Source organism: Cylas formicarius, unplaced genomic scaffold, assembly GCF_029955315.1.
Source record: "Cylas formicarius isolate icCylForm1 unplaced genomic scaffold, icCylForm1.1 PGA_scaffold_17__1_contigs__length_658801, whole genome shotgun sequence".
Lineage (NCBI taxonomy): Eukaryota > Metazoa > Arthropoda > Insecta > Coleoptera > Brentidae > Cylas > Cylas formicarius.
Window position 1 is genome coordinate 648425 of NW_026844255.1, and position 10028 is coordinate 658452.

At 37.9% G+C, this 10028-nt stretch overlaps 1 long non-coding RNA gene across 1 annotated transcript; it reads right to left on the minus strand.

Annotated features, from left to right (window-relative positions):
• Positions 1-370: 370 nt before the first annotated feature.
• On the minus strand, positions 371-1653 carry LOC132695966 (uncharacterized). Its single transcript, XR_009617959.1, has 3 exons — positions 1458-1653; positions 506-673; positions 371-452 (listed from the first exon to the last, which is right to left on the minus strand). It is a non-coding gene; the product is annotated as an uncharacterized LOC132695966 (long non-coding RNA).
• Between the last annotated feature and the right edge of the window lie 8375 nt (positions 1654-10028).

Here is a 10028-nt window from a genome sequence, read left to right on the forward strand (position 1 = left end):
GGCGCATCAGTCTACTCTTTGGAATTACAAACAAAAATTGTTGCACCAATAGAACTCTGAAGAAATGTTTGTGAGAAGTCTAACCTTATCAATATGTCTCAGATTCGCTTCTGTATACGCTCCCATTATGCCTACATCAAAGGTTAAATGGGGAAAGTTTTAGAAGATTATTAGTGCAAATGGCGGATTTCGTTATTGCTCCTTCGTCATTCGTCATTGGTCATTTGTCAATCGACACCGGTCATTGGTCATTGGTTGCCACAATCCGGGTTAAAAAAAATCTGAATTTCGTAGAATTTCTTTTATTAAAGGACTACAGGTATAAACAAAACTAAAACTCATAGTCTTAAACCAGTAGTATTTGCACGGTTTTGGGAATATTGCATAAACCCTTTGGCTGCATTTACGGATCAGTCGACGTGGTAGCCTCGCAACGACAACGATCCTCGCTGCTATTTAAAGACGGTTAAAAGGTATATTTGATATGAACTAGGCTATACTAAACTTTTTACGATTTCCCTTCCAATGGCCGTTGCCAGAATGGGAGGGACAGCGTTACCGACCTGCATGTATCTTTTGCGGCGGCAGCCGCGAAAATGAAAATCGTCGGGAAAGCCTTGCGCTCTGGCACATTCGCGAACGCTAATGAGTCGATTCTGATTTGGATGTAAAACTGAAATGAAACAAAAAAAAATTTTGGTTATTTATCGTTATTTTCGAGAAACATTCGGAGAATCGAGAAGTTTTTGGAAGGTCTGCTTGGTTGTTCCAGAGCTTATTCACTTTGTAAATTAAGCTTGAGAAGACCATCTCAAAAAATATAAAACTATAGTTGTTTTCAATACTAAGCACGATATTTAACTTTTGTTGTTTACTTGGTTGACCAGAACAGGTAATTTCCAAAACAAAATCACACGATCCTGTCTTATTCAGAAATTCTTGAGCTTCTGTCAGAATACTACCCCTTGCTTGCACTATGTAGCAGCGGAGGCGGTCAGTAGACCGATACCAGTCATTGCTAGTCGATGGCGTTTTACTCAAATACACAACGGCTGAGCAAATTACTCAAGAGCCGGGTGGAGCACAAAACCGCTTTGAACATGGTGCTCGGCCAGGATCAAAGATCGACATAAGGAGGAGGTTTTAGAAGGAAACAGCAAAGGCCCGAGGGCAATACTCCCAAATAAAGGGCTAAGAGTCCTCTAGCGGAAGCATCCAAGGGTTTCTACAGGGCTATAGCAGAGAGTAGTCACCCATCCTCAACACCGAGCCCCTTACGAACAAGCAACTTTCCATACAAAATGTATACAAATTGAGAATGGGTCCTCAGTGCCGCTTCCTTATCTGGATCATACAGGAGCTAGATGGAGGGTGCAATAAAGCGTGGGAGAACTCTGAGCAGAAGTTTGTGTGAGGCAATAATCTCTCAAAACCATACGTTTGCGTAGCATACATACCGGACGATCATGCTGATCAATGACTCTGATGCGTGAGTGGCTCATTTTATACTGGGAAAGGTCAGAGCAGTACCAAACATAGACGAAGCGTCCATAAAGTCACTGGAACAGCTTTCTTCAAGTACATTTACTCCACTGCAGCTACCGCTAAGCTGTTTGGGGCAGATCAGCTACTAGATGGCAGGGGAAAAAAAGCTGTTGCGGACAAGATTTTCCACCGAGAACATTGAACAAGTATAATATTTAATTTCTTTTTATTATGATAAAATTGTTTCAAGTTTTTGCTTTGTTCGCAATGTATATTCTATAGTTTATGTTTAATTCCATAATGTCGGAAGAAAGCTCTTTAAAATACAAGTTACCTTTCCCCTGGGCTCTCATGGGTTGCACGGTGGTAGTGACTGTGGCGAAACATCCGTCCCACGAAAGCCTTCCGTACACGTTGCGCCAGTTGTTGTTTTTTTCTGCAGTGTGCGCGACACTCCACGGGATTAAAGTATTCGATTTTCTTAGATCATCGGAGCAAGAGCTGCCGTCACCCTCGAAGCACGGGCACATGGCTCGTCTGTGATCCGCATCCTTTTGGTTTTCGAATCTGCAAAAACCATTAGTAGTGAATATCGTATTCTCTATCTAGGAGGAATCTCGATTACAAGGAGCAAGGTTGCTTACATAAAAACTGCAATATTATGCGCCTAAAATAAAGGTTTTGAACTACGAAAGAAATGCTACGTTGCCAGTTTACTACCACGTAAGAATCGTAAAGTACTACAACTAACCACACTGCGAAGACATAATGACTGACTGTGACTTCCGATTCCGAAATCGGAACTCATAACGATGTAGATGAAGTCATAGCCTTAATGGAGTATCTTTTTTGGAAGTCGTAGAGTACGTTTATGAATATATGTTAACTTAAGGGGTGGGGTAAGGGTTTCAACCCTGAATAAAACTCTCCCCAAAACCAAAGCACTTTTCTATTCGGCTCTTCGGTCTATATCGTAATGCCGTTCGTTCTTGCGTAGCCGGAAGAGCATGCCGCTGGTCCGTCCTGACTCAGCATACGTGACTCTTGGCGGCCATAGAAAACATATCGCTAACACGGCCATCCTGCTCTGAAAGCGTCCTCGCGCTATTTCTAAAATTTTAGAAACCAACAACAGAATTTTTGCAAATGTTACTATTTAAAGTTTAACTCATTACAATCAGACAACGGGGTTACTATTGTGACATGATTTTTTTTTGCAATATTGGGATTGCCATTATTCCTCTACTTAATAATGGGATTGCCATTATTAATCTCACTCTTTTTTTTTAATAATGGGATTGCCATTATTAACCTCTTTTTTTTTTCAATAATGGGATTGCCATTATTAGCCTTTTTTTTTCAATAATGGGATTGCCATTATTCTTCTACTTAATAATGGGATCGCCATTATTAACCTCTTTTTTTTTAAATAATGGGATTGCCATTATTCTTCTACTTAATAATGGGATTGCCATTATTAACCCCTTTTTTTTAACTTTAAATAAGCAAGCAAAAAGTAAATAATCGTACGTTACCGACCTTTTGTGCGGTAGACGGCCATGCACGCAGTTGTTCATGAGCAGCTACAGTAGTTTGCCGTCTTTGCTTTTGTAACGTATATCTGTCATTAGGTAGAACTGCACGTACAGTAAATGGTCCTTTGTATTTCGATTTCAATTTTCCTCCGCCGGCCAGTTGAGAATCTTCCACAGCCACAAGATCCCAACGGTAAACAAATTCGCTTCATAACGCGAGGCATTGAAGTGTAAAGCCCGCTGGTCGGCACATTTTTTTAGACGTACTTGAGCCTCTGCAACAGCCTTGTCGGGATCAACAAAGTTATCGCTCGGCAACGCATCTAATAGAAATTGCTGAGTGCCCAGCAACCTCGGATTTCTGACCTGATGTAACACCTTGGGAGTGTAGCCTGTTACGAATGGACTGTAGAATTTATATTATCTTCTATGGCAGGAACTACGACAGTCCTTTTTTTTTTCTTTCTCGGCAATCAAAGTTGCCCGCATTAAATTAAACACAGTGCGCATAAGACGTTCGACTTGGGCATTGCCTCTCGGAACTCCAGTAGCAATGTTATGAAGTTCAACATTTCGCGCACTTAAAAAATTCCCGAACGTGGTCGAAGTAAAAGCAGCTGCCCTGTCAGCTCGGAGTTCCCAATTCATCAAAAACTGAGACTAGTGCACAAATGGAATCACCCGACGTTTTCTTTGGAATTGGCATTAATCGGAAAAGTTTTGAAAATGCATCAATTATAACTAAAATTTGGTTACAGCCATTGGATCTTACTAATGGACCAGCATGGTCAATATGCCAAGTATGCAATATATCATCAGATTTTTGACCATATTGCCAAAACCCTGATCTACGACCAGTGTGCGATTTTCCTAAGACACACGCTCTGCAATTTCTGATATACTTCTTTAAACATTGTCCCATTTTAGGCCAGAACAAATCTTCTCGCATTTTTGTAATACTCTTTTCCCAGCCAATGTGCGACGACTCATCGTGATATAAACGCATTACCAGCAGACGCGTGCCAACAGGCACAAAACACCTTGAGGATTTGTTTTTGTTCGTTATAGTATAATTGGAATCACTATCGGGGTTTTCAAACATTGAGCAGCAAAATGGATCATTGTTTTGAAATTCCTTTAAAGTTTTAATATTCGATATTTTGTTAATGTTGATCGTTTTCAAAGCACACACTTTAAGAGCACTTGGCACGCTGACTGGGTTGCATTGATCCGGCACATAAAATAACACCAAGATATTTAGTCTCTCGGGTCAAAAACTTGCATTTTTCATAGTTCAAAGCAAACCCATTGGTAGATAGTGCATTAAGTACATCTTCCAGGTTCTGCAGTCCCTCTTCAATACTTTTTGAAGGCACTAGTAAATCATCAAGGTAAACAAAGGCTTTTGTTCCCTTTAAATTACCCAATGCATTATCACTGGCACGTTGATATATAACTAGAGCATTGACATAGCCAAATGGCATACGGTTAAACTCATAATGACCATCCGGTGTGACAAATGCTGTGATGTGTTTTGCATTTGATAGAAGCCGGATTTCATATCTAGTGAAGTAAAGTATTTGGCATGGCAGAGAGCATTGATCTGAGCTTGATATATGCGGCAGCGGGTATCTTTCTCTGACGACTCTCTTGTTGACATCACGTAGGTCCACGCACATTCGAAGTTCACCATTCTTTTTTGATACTAGAACTATCGGGCTTGCATATTCTGAGCGACTTTCACGAATTATACCGGCACTAACTTGAAGTCTTTCTTGATATGCCAACCTACGAGGTCGATACGCCAGTGTCCTTTAAGTTTATTGTCATTTCACCAGTCATAATCTTGTCGGGAGTTTTATTTTTGTAAAACAATAAAAGACTTGCTATTCTTAATTTCAAGTCCTCTTTCAAGTCAGGTTGATTAATCACAACCCTATCCACACTTCTTAAAGTCATTACGTTCGAAATATTGAGCAGGTTATGGTGCAAAATTGTTTTTTTTCGATTCGTAAACAAGGTCGGCTGATGACATCCCATCCAATAATTAGGTCAATGTTCGCTGGCATAAAAACATCTGGTACGACCGCATAGGTAATATCCAAACTCAACGTCGGCATAACAGTGATTAAATTACAAACACCGATAGCATAAATAATTTGGGTCCTAAATCCCGAAAAGGCACGGACCTCATCGACTGTTTTGATTATCGGGTTTAACGTTTGAGCTACAGAATACTTTATAATAGATTCATCGGCACCAGTATCAATCAAATAAGAAAAAGAGAGAGCACTATTTTTGCACAATAACGTCGCTGTTGGTGTTACGTTCAAATGGCGTCATTTTTTAAATAAAAATGTCTTTTTGGGTATCCCATTCTTATACCAACAATCACTTTCACCGTGGCCAATTTTCTTACAATTGTTGCAAGTTGGGACTTTGGATGTACCTGGAGCCTCTTCTCGAACTACGTTTGTTTATTGTGACAAGTATCACGATGGTGTCCTTGGCGGCCACATTTAAAACATGATCATTTTAAAATCTTCTTGAATTTCTCATGGCTTTCATCTCGTTTTTCTCCGAAACAGAATTTTCTTTTAGGCAGATCATCGATTTCCAAAACACGTTTGACACTTCGTCCTGCATCATATTCGCTTAGTAATGTCAAAACCTCACGATCGGATTGCGGTAGTTGTAAATAGAGCAAGGTACGTACTTCTGCGTGATCTAACCCATAATCAACCATACTTAAAACCTTGTCCCAGGGCAATTTTTCATAAAACCTGTATATACTACGAAGTTTCTGATTGCCATAATCACATAAAGAATCAAAATCACGACTTCGCATGGTGGCAGCTTTAAATGCGCGAGCCCCAGGTGTTTATCAGGAAACGCAGTGATGAGATCAGCACAAAAATTTTCCCAAATTCGGCGGATCGGCCGCCATTCGCAACAGTATCGATAACCTCGGTTTTTCAAAGCCTCGCCTGCCCTAGCGATCATTAAATTATCGTTGACGTTTAATTCGTCTTTTAATATCGTAGCGTCTTCTAACCACTCACGGATTGGGTAAGCGCTGTTATCCGGATCGTAGCTGGTTAATTTGAATGTCGATGTTGACGCCTGCGTATTTGGTCCTACTGCTACTGAAGGTTGGGCGTTGGCATTTCCTTTGAATGTGACGATGACCTCATCGCCATCTTTGTTTGTTTCGCCAACTCAGCAACTTGTTGTTGTTGGGCAGCGATTAAATTAATTAAAGTTTCTTGCCACTGCACTGTCCCTTTCGAAAGTTCAGGAATAGACTCGACACTAGGTGACACATTATCTCCGTTCGAATCTGTTCTAAGATTCAGTGCAGCACCGTTTGTGAAATTGTCTGCCGCCATTTTCACACTAATTCGTATTGCTTTTGCAACACTGGACACGGAACTATCCCACTTCTGATGTTAACTTAAGGGGGGCGTAAGGGTTTCAACCCAGAATAAAACTCTCCATTTGAACTCGCAAAGATGATTGCTTGACAAATATTAAGTATTTCCGTTTCTTTGCTGGCATTACATGTTTCGCTGGAGACAAGAAGACTAGTTAAAAAATATAAATTATTTGCTTTTTGTAATCCTTAATTTTTAAATTCTGCATTCTGTATGCCAATTATTTCCATTTTAATATTTTGGCAAATCTTCGTCATTCCTGGCGGACCAAACAGTTTTACGTTTCCGTTTTAGTGTGATGCGCTACTGCTTCAATGGCTTGCTCCTTTATGTTAAGTTCCAGGGTTTATTAAATAAAGCAAACAACTCAGACTCTTTTTATCAACTCCACTAAACATTTTGCAAACTCTGTCCACAATCTTGAAAAATTTCATAAAGCATCAAATTCAGTCACATGTAGAAAAAAGTCCTGTGGGCTTTCAGTCGTCCTGTGACAAGTAAATAGCTGTGAGTGTTTAAAGCAAACTAACTTTAACAGAGTTCAGCGATTACAGAACTATTGCCCAAGACTAACATAAGGTATCCGAACATCTTACACGATATTTGCACTCTGCGACCTTATTTTTCATATTTACAAAAAAACATATTCCAAAGTATTTGCAGCAAAGACTGCATTTTAGCATAGATATATATACGTCAAACCGTCGTTTTTGGGCTATATCATATCACTATTTTGAACTATTCAAAAGATCCTCCTTTTATATAATTGTAAACATAGTTCATAAATTTCGGGCTAAAATACTACAATGAAAAAATTAATTTAACTTTAAACAAAATTATTTCATTCTTTAATAAAAGAGCATTAATATATGCCTTATAGTTAGATTATATTATATTCGGGAAGTCACGATGACCAAAGAGCTTCTGGCATATATAAATTTCGCTGAATATATGAAACATGTTCATAAAAAATTAAATCCGTTGCATGTCGTGAATGGCTTCGGGTGCGTTTAAACGTAATTTTCTTGTAGCCGCATCGTCACTTGCAAGGGGCTCACTTTTTGATGATCTGCATATTTTTTAAAAAGATGTAAACTTTTGCTTCATGAAAAAACTACATAACAGTAATATTTATTACTGCACTGAAGTGCACTGAATGTGTTGTAGCCAAAAAGTAACAAATCTTTTATAACATGTGGTATTGTTTCGGACAAATTTAATTTTTTCATAACTAAAAAGAACTTACTTATATTAAATAGCAGCCGCTAGTAAGCTAAATAAAAAATTTGAGTATCTTCAAAATACTTTTTTTGGAAAGAGGCATAAACTTCTATAAATTGATGTCAAGATAAAAATTTTAGAAAGAAATTTTACAAATTTTATAATCTTAAATACACTCCTTTACATCTGCTACATAAAGATTAAACGTTAAAGGCCCCTTGGGACACTTCAGCAATGTTTGTGGTATAATTATATAGATTAAATTGCTTTCTAACTTCAACACAGTGCATTCTATTGTTAAGATATTGCTTCATGAACTACACACACAGATACAGCTAAGAAAGCAAAATAATTAAGTTTTGCCAACAACATATTGTGATTAGTCGTGTCGAAATCCAAAAGAGCCAAACAGGTAGCTTCTTTTCTATCTTCATTGAGGTGAACGTCATTCATTAACTTAACTAGATTGGCAGTTGTATCAAAATTTGGTCCAATCCCTGATGGACAGTATTGAATACTTTTGGTCCAATTTACAAAAGTAGGTATTCGTTGGTAGATGTGCATCTGTATTATTTTTGCTCATTGGGATTTGATATTCTAGCTTCTGGTTTTCTAATCTGCGGGACAATAAATCTCCAAGATGCACCTCTTAATAATATTTATTAAAGGATTTATATCTTTTATAGAAATTCCGGTTTCTCCAGCCGCATTTGTGGAAATTCTGTAATAATTAATCTTTGCTAATTAAATTAAAATTATAATGTTAAATTCCCGATATGGGGCTCTCTAGTGGAAGACCGGAGGGGTGCGATTCTTTGGGAGTGGATGTAAAGTTTAAAACTAATATTTATAAACAAGGAAAGAAAGCCAACGTTTAGGAAACTGTATCTCACATCGAAATTAAATCCATTTAAGAGTATACGCTCAAATCTATCTCGAGCTCGAAGGTGTAAGAGAAAGAGTCTCTGTCGGATCACAATTGTGTTAGTTTCGTATTGGAAGGGGAAAACTATAAACCAAAAAGTGTCATGGCTGGAAGGGATCTCTGATTGAAACTGCAACAGGCGACAATGGATCCCCAGAAGCGAAAGTGTCTCCCTGATAAAATTAGCCCTCAAGAAAGCTACGCACCGAGTGCCCCGAGTAACAGACGAATGGTGCCTCGCATTAGTCATTTTATGTTTTTTTCGACTTAGCCGCACTAGCGAAATAGACAATAGTAGATATACTACCTGCGTTCAACAGCAATTTCGGCCGTTTTTACATGTAAATTCCTATAAGAAAATTTAAGGTTCATATTAGCGAAAATTGGTCCGGTCAAGGTCATTCGGTCCATCTCCTATCTTAGCACCAAACCTACATACACTCACCCACCCATCTATATATACTTCAATTTAATTTGATTATTTTTGCAAAGTAAAAACGCGGATTATTGTCAAACGGACAAACCGTGTTTTTTCTAGAACAAACAAGAAACAAAATATGTATATGTCGCGTTGCCCATAAAACACATTTTTTTAAACAAAACTTTCAGTAAGTGACGTAAGTAAAGTCACATTTCTATTCCCTGTCATTTAAAAGATATTAAAAACACTATATACTTCAATTTAATTCGATTATTATGCAACGTAAAAAAGTGGATTATTATATTATAAAAACAGATAGGAACTGACCAAAAAAAGTGATCATTGTTTTTTGTTATTCACAAAATCACAGAAAATTAACGAAAACTGAAACCCACAAAAACAAGAGATAGAGACTAAAGTAGATTTGGATACAATAAGAGGCGAAAAAGCAGATTCTGAATGGGATCCTATCGAAATCGGCAAGTATTTGACTCAGTAAGGGGGTCTTACACCGATATTTAATGGTTTATAAAAATCTGTTTAAAATGAGAAGGAATAAACTGCTATTAATCCAAGAAATTGAATTTTTAAGTAGTTATCTGCAGTTTTAATGTAGATTTGAGTCCGGAAAGTTATAAAAATGCTGGTTTTAACTATAATCTGCTCGAAATCTAGAGCAAAAACCAATTATTTGTCCAAAAAGAGGGTTTTTCAGTACATACCTGCATTTCTAAGGTAGATTTGGGTACAATAAGATGCGAAAAAGCAGATTCTGACTAAGATCTTATCGAAATCGGCAACTATTTGACTCAGACACGGAGTTCCACATCGATATCTAATGGTTTATAAAGGTTTGCTTTACTCTAATGCCCGAAGGCCAACCTTGACTAGGACTTGAAACTTATTGACATGAATATGTAACTTTTTGGATCAAAAATTGATAGTTTAAGCTGATATTTGCAGTATTGATGCGGTTTTAGGTACGATATGAGTCGGAGAAGCCAATT